We start from the raw sequence: 7,488 nt of genomic DNA on the forward strand, positions 1-7,488 counted from the left end.
GTTCAGACTTCAGAGGGCTCTGACTGTTTGGGTCCTTTCCAAAAATGCTATTTCATTTCTACCAATCCGATGGGTGCAAAATGATGCTACATTATGGTTCTAATTTGCATTTCTCTATTATTTTGAAATTGAGTGTCTGTTTCTTTATGTATTGGTTATTTGGGTTTCCTCTTTGTAAACTCCTTGTTCATAGCCTTTGCCCATTTCTCTTCTGGGTTCTCTTTTTTTTTTTTTTTCTTTTTTTTTGAGAGGTTTTTGCTATAGGGTGCGTGCGTTCTCCAGACAGATAGAGACAGAGAGACAGAAAGTGAGAAATCACCCCCCAGGGGGGATGGCCACGCCACAATCCCTTCTCCTTCATTCTCCTCTCGGGATCTTGGGCTCGCACACACACGTGCCCGGCGTGAGTTTAAGCCACCGGGTCCGGGACTTGAACCGCAGTCGACTACGTGGGAGTCCAGCGACATAGCCATTACACTAACTGCTAGTCCTCTCTTCTGGGTTCTCTTTTATTTAATTACTTCAAGGAGTTCTTTGTAAATTTTAACTGCTAATGATTTGCTGATTATAAACAACATTTATCTTTTCCCAGTTTGTGGTTTAGATGATCTTTTTGTTTTCATTGTTGTTTGATAGACATTTTATGTTCTGATCATTAAAAAAAAAAAAAATGCCAGAGGGAGCATGCACACCAGAGAAAGAGAGCCCCCCAGTGGGGTCCTGGTCATACCACAATCCCCTTTCCTTCATCCCATCAAAATCCTGGGCATGTGCAGACATGCACCCAACATATTTTCTGAAGCTGCTGGGACCAGAATTTAAACTGTGATTGGTCATGTGGGATCAGGCTCCCTCTGCATAGCACTTAACCACTGTGCTATGGGGCTGGCTCATGAATCTTTTTTGAAGGTTTATTTATTATTTTAAAAGAACAAGAGACAGGCACCCCTAACTGGGTCTTTATACTGTGGTTCACCCCTAGCCTCATCCAGCTCATATCATGAGCATATATATGTGTTCTGCATGCACAGGGGACCTCAGGATGCAAGCCTGAATCTATAGTCTTTCCATATGGGTTCAGTATTGATATGTGTTGCATTACTACTATACCCACTAGTGGCCCTAATGACTCTTTCTAACCAAGATGGTTCATATTTTTGTGCTTTGGTTAAGAAATCTCTCTTAATATTTTTCTTAACTTTTCTTCTAAATGTTTACAAATTTTACTTTTCACATTTAATTCATTTGGAATTTGCTTTTGTGCTTGGTATGACATAGGAATCTAATTTGTTTTTCCATATGCAGAATCAGTTGTTTAGTAACAATTACTGACTTAGTCAAGCCTTGTATCACCAATTTATGTCATCTTTTTCACATTAAATAATATCCATAAATGGGGCTCTGTTGCTTTAGACGGTTTATTTCTGGGTCAACATGACATGTCTTAATTCCTATAAATTTACAGTAAGTCTTGATCTCTAGGAGGGCAAATTCTTTAACCTCCCACTGTTTTATTTCTTCAAAAGAGTCTGAACCAATTTCAGCTGTGTGCTCTTCCATCTAAACTTCAAGACAAACGTGTCAGTTCCTCAAAAAGAAATTCTTTAAAGCTTTTGACTAGTATTACATTGAATTTATATATTAGTATGGTGTATACTGACAGATTTATGAGATATTGAATATTCTCATCCATGAAGGTGGTATACAGCTCTCCTTTTGTTTCAACACACACATTTAAAACAATCTTATACATTATATAACTTAGAGATGATAGCCTTATAATTTATACTTTTCCTCATAAAAATCTTATACATCTCTGTTATATTTATTCTTTGTTTTGCTATAGGGTGCATACACTCCCTGGAGACAAACAAGTGGAGGGGGGGCAGAGGGCATGGTGGAGTGAGGAATCACTTGCAGGGGGATGGCTGCATCAAAATCCATCCTTCTCTCAAGATTTTGAGCAGATGCCTGAGGTGTTTTCCAAGTTGCCAGATCTGGAACTCAAGCCACAAATTCAGTCATGTGGGATCCAGCCACCTTTACCACCATGCCACATGGCTGGCACATGTTTATGTAAACTTTTTTATTCTTGTAAATGGTAGTTTAAAAATTATATGATTGTTGGGACCAGCAGATAGCGTAATGGCTATATCGCTGGACTCCCACATAGTCGACCGCGGTTCGAGTCCCGGACCCGGTGGCTTAAAACTCACGCCGGGCGCATGTGCGTGTGTGCCCAAGATCCCGCGAGGAGAATGAAGGAGATGGGACTGTGGCATGGCCATCCACCCTGGGGGTTGATTTCTCACTTTCTGTCTCTCTGTCTCTCTCTGTCTTTCTGGCAAGTGCATGCGCCCTATAGCTAAAAACCTCTCCAAAAAAAGAAAAAATTATATGATTGCTGACATATAGAAATACATTTGAATTTAATATATTTATCTATAATCCAATAATCATGATAAACTATCTTAGTTCCAAAAGATGTATTCATTCTGAAATTATCTTGGATTTCTGTGCAATTATATTCTCTATGAACTATGATAGTTCTGTTGCTTTCTTTATGACGGCTGGGATCTGAATCTATGATATGGTTGAGTGGAAGTGGTGACAGTGGGTACCATTGTCTCATACCTGACGTTTAGTTTTTTCTTGTTTATTCATAATAGAGCATGCATATATAACAGTGGCAGAGAGAGAGAGAAATGAGGTCTGGTCATGCTATGATCCCTCTCCTCTAGCTCATTGAATTTTGGGCACCAGTGTGCACGTCCACATGTCTCAGGCTGACCAGGCTGGGGATTTGAACCATGATCACCACATAGGACCTGGCTTCTTCTGAGTGTATTACTACAATGCCATGGAGCCAAGACTCATTTAATCTCTAAGGGTGGTATTTTCTATAGGTTTCTTAAATGCCCTCTATCCAATTGTGAGATATTTCAAGTATGAGTCTTTACTCTGGTTTTTGAAATAGTATTAACCAATTAATATTTTTTATTTTAGAAGTTAGGTATGCTCATGAACACAGAAATCAAGTAGGTGAAAAGTACAAGTGCTTCTTCCCAGTCTCAGCCCTACTGTTCAGATGCAATCACTGTTAACATTTTTGTCTTTCCTTCCGGAAATGTTCAATGCCCATACAAGCATACATTGTATACCCGTTTTCTTCACATAGATCACATGATACACACCATTCAAGAGTTTGACATTTTTTCACATATCTTTAATACTGTTTTTTGCTAGTACACATAGGTCAGCTTTATATCTCTATTATTATTGTTATTTTGTGAGAGGGTGCATGCTCTTGTCAGAGGGAGAGACAGAGAGGGAAGGAGGAACAGGGGAAAAAATCCCCCATGGGATCTCCTCCATTTCTCTATCCTGTCAGGATTTTGAGTATGTATGGACACATGCTCAATGTGTTTTTCAAGCCTTCAGGGAGAAGATTTGAACCACGCAGTTGGCCATATGGGATCTGGCTCCCTTAATCACCAGACTACGGGGTGGCCCCATCTTCATTCTCTTCAATGGTTGCATGGTTTTCCACTGTATGGATGCCCCACAATGTGTTCATCCTATTCATGTATGTTGAGGCTGTTTCCTTATAAGCTTACTATTCTGTTTGTTTGCTGTTACAAGTAATGCTTGAAGGAGCATCTTTGGATGTGTGCCTTGGTGCATATCTGTAAAATAAATAGTGTATCTGTAAAATAAATGGGCAAAATATCTAGTTGTGAACTCTACTTTCTAAGCTCTACATCTCTTTCAAGGAATAACCCTGCTCTTTCCAAAAGGAAACCCAGAAAATCTCTGAACTTGTTTTAATCAACATCCTTTAGGTCTTTGCCTCTCTGTTTCCTCCTGGCAAGAAATGAAAACCAGGGCACGCAGAGCAGACAGCACACTTTCTGGTGCTTCTCCTGTGGGCCTGCTGTTTCACTTGGCCTATCATAGCCTCTGTAGACTTTGGAACTAATTATTTATCTGGACAGTCAGTGTCTCCTGCTCCTTCCTGTCTTCATGAACTTCCTACTTGGGTACCTGGTTCCCTGGGCTCCTCCCTACCTTCAAGGGCAGCCTGGCCCTTGGACTTGGCTCCGAGGTATCTACTTGCTCTTCCTTATACCAAAGGGCTTCCTGGACTCCCACCCTCCATCCCCTCCACCTGTGCTGCTAGCTTTCTTCTTCTTGTAATAACCAACCCTCCACCTTCCATCTGCCCAATCCCAGCAAAAAAAAAAATCTCTCTCAAAAAAAAAAATCAGATTAATGCTGTTTTCTTTTTACAAGATCCTTCAATGGCGTCCCAATGCTCTTAGACACAAAATCCAGACATGTACATGGCCTGCCTCTCACATTCCTCCTCCAACCCCCTCTACCCATGGGGCTTTCAAGCTGCCCCTCTCTTGGGCCTACTACCTCACTCAGGGCTTTGCATTTGCATTTGCTGTGCCTTCTGCAGGACACCCTCCCACCACTGTAGCAGGCTCAGTTTCACCCCCAGCTCCTCGTCACCATCCCACTAGAAGGAGGTGCACCTCCCTTTGTCCTTGATAGCTATTATCATGTCTCCCCCAGAACAGTATGGATTTTCTTTGGAGAAAGAACCTGTCCCCAAGCCAACACAGACCTCCTTCCCAGAGGTACCGCAATACTCAGCCAGTCTGACCCTCCCCTCCGGAATTTGACCCTTGACATGGTGACGCTAGAATTTACAACAACATCATGAGAGCAGGTTCATTTCAAAGGTGGTGCCAGGAGGAGCCCGCCCTGGAGCTGCTGCTCTTTGACAGCCTCGCCCTCCCTGCCCTCCCCACCCCTTCCCCTCACTCCTGCCCATCCCCCTTCCGTCCGGTCTGCATCACCCTGTGGGTTCAGCTTTGCCTTCCACTCTCCGGACTCCCCGTATCCTGTTCCAGTCCCACTTTCTCTTTCGTTAGCTGCCTGGACTTCTGCTCTTTGTTCAGAGAATCCTGCCTGACTCACTGTCCATCCTCTGAGGGACCACTCCTACCTAGGACCCCACCCTCCAATTTACCCGGTACCCCCAGCTTGTGTCTGCACACAGATACCCTCTGTCAGTACTTGAGGAAAGAATAAGGAAGCCTGACAGTGGATGTGTGACACTCCATGAGGAGGAAATGCACAGACCGAGAAGAGGAGTGAGTTGTGAGAAAGGAGCAGACACCAGGAACCACTCATTGCATCATGCACTTTTGGTTTGGTTTATACCACTTCCGTTGGCACAGACTTGTGGCTTCGAGGAGGCCTCTGGGAAGGATGAATAAAGCATCTTTACTGTAAATTACTCAGCAGTGAAATACCCCATCTAACCACCTCCATCCCTGTGGGTTGTATCGGGGTAAATACATGAATAGTTTTCTTTTGATGAAAAGGGAAGTTTTACTTGAGAGAGTGAAACAGTTACACATCTATCAACTTTCTAATAATTTTCGAAGTGCCGCAGACCTCATGTTTAATCTCTAATGTGTTGTTAAACTGATTCATCCCTCTTTCCAACACTGCTCTTTTGTTATATTCCAGTAACCGGCAGAAGATTGTGGAAATGATCGCTGACTCGCGCTTTCTGAATCAAGCTATCGACATATTCAGGAAACTGAACTCTCCACCCCCCAATCTCCATCAGGCTGGCCAGGTTTGTTTTCTTTCTGTTTGATTATCTATCTTATTTTTATTTATTATTGTCATTTTAAAATTTGTTTTATAGGGTACATGCACTCACCAGAGAAAGAAAGAGAGAGAGAGTGAAAAAGCAGGCTGCCAGGTCCTGTACTTGAACTGTGGCTAGCCACGTGGGAGTCCAGCACCTTCACCACCACGCCTCCTGCTGGCCCCCAGCCCAGCCAGTTTTCTCTGTGGCTGACCATCTCTGTATCTAGAACCCAGAAAACTGCAAGAATCTCAGTAAATATGTATCCAATGGCTGGATTTAGTTACTTATTTTTATAAGAATGCTAGTCTGACATGAAGCAAATTCTTTTATCCTTGTTTCAGATAGAAGCTCGTTCCAGAATAATGAAATCTCAGCTTGACGGATCATCTCCTCCCTTTGCCCATCTCAAGTCCCCTTTGGCCAGCTCTGCACACCTCTAGATGTGGGCAGTTTTTCCTCGTGGTAAGCCAAAGACCATACTGCGGGTATCGATAAAAGGAATTCACGCTCTTACTCTTGGTTGCTCTTCAAGTATTTAAAAGGATCTTACCCATTTTTCCAAGATGACCACGGCCATCACATCACACATTTCCTCTAAGAAATCTTCCCCATACCTGCTCTCGCTGTTCAATCCCCTTCCCTGGAGATTCCTCTAACAATTCTAAAGTAGCGTGGCTCCAGAAGTTCTCTACTGGCTCCTCTCACTTCACGACATTAAACACATCAGCACACTGGTGTTCTCCAAATTTCCTCCCGTGCTCCCCTAACCCCCAGACTTCTGGTCCACACACACATCTTATGTCTCCATGCAGCAATTCCACATGTCCCCTGGGATCTCTCACTGCCTTTCAAACTCGGGGTGCTCCAAGTGGAGCTTGTGAGTTCCCAGCTCCCACCAGGCCCCTGCTCTCAGCCAGAGCACCCCCTTCACTGCTGCTCAAACAGAAATCCAGGGCTCCTGCTGCCTCCTTCCTCTCCCTCACCCCCAAATCCAATTCATCACCAAGGTTGTGGATTCTATCTCCAAAATGTTTTCCAAATCTTCCCATCTCTCTATGGCCGTCACTGTAGCCTGAGTCATTCACCAGAATTCCTGCCCTGAACGATTACAGGTACCTCCTCTCACCCCTGGCCTAAAGCTTGTGAGTGATTTCCCACGGAACCTAGAATAAAGTCCAAACTTGATCTGCCCCGCCTGTCTTCAGCTTCCTCTCCTGAATCTTTCCTCTGCGATCTGAACGTCTACCGCTCGCCTCTGTCTGCCACCGAGCCTTTGTGGATGTTGCGGGGGCCTCCCCTCTTCTCCTCTTCCTGGAGCGCCCTTCCCCTCCTTTCACCACGTCTGTCTCCTGCTCACCCACCACTCACCTTGTCGGAGCTCCCAGTTACTTTCACCCAGCATCTAAAGAGGACTTCATCACATCTTTTTTTTTTTATTATTATTATCATAATCTTCTTTATATTACATTGGATTACATATAACTTTACATTGACTTCCATTGCTTTTTCAAAAGGGAATGCCATGCATGTCAGTCAATACAGAGGCATCGATCTCCCCGCTTTATCATTCAAAGTCTTTTCCATGCATTTCCCAATAATTATTATTATTATAATTTTTTAAAACAGTCAATCACTATTTCTCATTTTGCTTGTTAAAAGACTTCACCCATCATGAAATACTTCCCAGACCAGTCCAGTTGAGAATACTATACACGTCATCTTCAACAGATAATAAACCATATCTGTTTCTCACTAACATCCCCTCTATTGTTCACTTGCTATCTTTCTCTATCCTCTTCTCTTTTTTTTTT

General features: G+C 43.2%; 1 long non-coding RNA gene across 4 annotated transcripts in view; it reads left to right on the forward strand.

Annotated features, from left to right (window-relative positions):
* Window positions 1-4,851: 4,851 nt before the first annotated feature.
* The window catches only part of LOC106734566 (uncharacterized), an 8,934-nt gene continuing 6,297 nt past the window's right edge, over window positions 4,852-7,488 (forward strand). For 3 of the 4 annotated variants that reach the window (XR_003548890.1, XR_003548891.1, XR_001370128.2), the window contains exons 1-3: window positions 4,852-5,365; window positions 5,548-5,659; window positions 6,019-6,139. This is a non-coding gene — a long non-coding RNA (uncharacterized LOC106734566). The remainder of the gene's footprint in view (window positions 5,366-5,547; window positions 5,660-6,018; window positions 6,140-7,488) is intronic. The other variant, XR_003548892.1, reaches the window with a different exon arrangement.

This window comes from Tupaia chinensis, unplaced genomic scaffold (assembly GCF_000334495.1).
Source record: "Tupaia chinensis unplaced genomic scaffold, TupChi_1.0 Scaffold000146_1, whole genome shotgun sequence".
In the NCBI taxonomy this organism is placed as follows: domain Eukaryota; kingdom Metazoa; phylum Chordata; class Mammalia; order Scandentia; family Tupaiidae; genus Tupaia; species Tupaia belangeri.